Source organism: Desmodus rotundus, chromosome 3 (assembly GCF_022682495.2).
Source record: "Desmodus rotundus isolate HL8 chromosome 3, HLdesRot8A.1, whole genome shotgun sequence".
Taxonomy (NCBI): domain Eukaryota; kingdom Metazoa; phylum Chordata; class Mammalia; order Chiroptera; family Phyllostomidae; genus Desmodus; species Desmodus rotundus.
The window spans coordinates 14,009,844-14,012,132 of NC_071389.1; positions in this window are offsets into that span (position 1 = coordinate 14,009,844).

Below are 2,289 nucleotides of genomic sequence, written 5' to 3' on the forward strand. Positions count from 1 at the left end.
CTTTCCGGCAGCTGCCTCAGCCAATCAGCGAGCGAAGCTCGAAAAATGCTCTGCCAATCAGAAGCCGAACACTAAGCCGGCCTCTGGTAGCATGGCCGGGCGCTTCTATCACGCCTGCGCCTGCCCCTATGGCCTGTCGGGAGTTTGAGTTCCATTCTGGCGTACAAAGGCCAGTCAGGGGCCAAAAGCCAAGGAGGGAAAAGAACAAAAGGGTAAAAAAAGAAGCGCGTCCTCCTAGCCAAGGCAGAGTATCTTCTGCTTTCTTCTGTTGAAGACAAAAGCCCGATTAAGGCAGGGAAGTTGCCCTGCTTCTCCTCACGTCCCTAGAAGCTTGAGTAGAACCTTAATTGCGACGTCGGGCCTAATTTAGGCGCTGGCTTGTGTTAGCTTCCGCTGGGATTAGCCCTCGTTTGCAGCTGAGGTTAGTGAGGAAAAGAGGCAGCCGCCCACTCCCCAGGGGAGTCTCAGCAACCAGGCTAGAACTTTGAGCTCGGTTCAAGCACTACACCTCCCAGCAGCGCCCGCGGCGTTCGCACGCTGCTATGGAGACTGCAACTCCCAAGAGGCCCCGCGCCAGCGGAGGATTAGCGAGTGGGGTCCGTGGCTGGGCCCGGCGGTCTAAACTCCATCGCTGTTAACCCTATAGGGGAATCTGACCGCGTTCTTCTAAGGAGGGCGACCCTTAAGGGATGGGCTGAGTTTCGCCCAGCAAAGGGAAAGCCAAAACCCTGGCCAAGGGTGAGGGATAGGGCGCGTGAGGAGGAGCGAGCCAGGCAGACCTCGGACTGGGAAGTGCCTACTTACCATCCTGAGGGCTTGTCTGCCCAAAGGGTTCTTGGCGGACTCTGGCACGGATTGAGCCTCTGAAGGCTTGAGCCGGGTGGCCCCTCAGGATGTTAGCAGTCCCTGACCCGCTGAAGATGGGAAGCCGAAAACCCGAACTGAGAACGAACAGACTTACCTCCTGGCCTGTGAAAGACCCACTAGATTCCTGCTCCGAGATCCGAGAGGCCCCCAAACAGATTCCAAATCCGCAGGCAGAGTTCTTAGAGACTTCAGGCGTTCGGAAAGATTCTAGAGATAGCTACTGTCAGATCCCGGATATTTCAGACCCGCAGGTAGATCTCGAATCCGTAGACTTGCAGGCAAAGCCCAGAGATTGTAGGCGGATCCCAGAGATTCTCAGGCAACTCAGAAACCACAGGCTCATAGGCAGATCCTTCCGAGACCACAGTGGCTAGCCAAGAAACATCACCAGCAGCTAAGCTGCATTCAGCTGGATTTCTTCCGAACGGAAGGACTTGCAGCCTTCCCTTTCCCCAGCCAGGATGAGAAAATTAGACAATGGAAGCCCAGCACTAGGAATAGCAGGCATTCTGCGTGGGGAAGAGCTCTGAGCTCGCTGTAGCCTTGGAGAGGGAAGTGATGGAAAAAGAATATAGCAGCTTATTAGGGACTCCCACCCTCTTCAAGTTATAAATATCCCCAGAACCTTGGCTACGTGCCCAGAAGCCTGTTGTCTCTAACTGTACAGGAGACTTCTCTGCCTGCTCTGGGAAAGGGGCTTTTCTTTTGTTTTGCAGATCCATCCACCCACTGAGTGACTTGAATTTCTTTTCTCGAGCATAACTCCAGGCTATGCTTTTATTGGTGAGTGTCCTGTTCCCAGTGCCCAGTTATTTATGGTTAAATTACTCAAGTGCCTAAAAAGAACTAGGACTCTACTCAGCCATGAGGCAGACTCTCCTCCTCCTCACCCCCAACTGTGAGGGTAGGAATTCTTTAGATACCACAGAATTGTACCATTCTACCCCAGCTAAAATTGGTGTGGGTACCACCACCACAGCAACAAAAGAAAAGAGTCACAGAGGGTCCCCAAAAGGCAGTCAAGATCAGACAGACCTGGGGTGTGATCCAGGCTGTGCATTCTCTGGAAAGTCTTCTGATGTCTCCAGGCCCATTTCCCTTTCTGTAAAATGGGGTGATCACACCTAAGGCGGTGGTGAGCACCAAGCGAGATGACTTTAAAGTGAGCACCTGATGATAGCTGTTATTAATCCTGCCTTGGGTGACTTCCAGAGAGGCCTATGAACATTTTCACTGGCTCAAAAAATCTGGGAAGTCAGAATAGCTTGACAGCTGTGAGCTGATGACCTTACCCTTACATAATGTTTCTGCCGGAAATCCAGAGGGAACTGGAAGATGGACCAGTGTGGTGAATTGAGCCCAGTAGAGCAGAGGTATTTAGAGCTGCCAGGAACCCAGCAAGTTAAGGCCTCACCCTTAGGG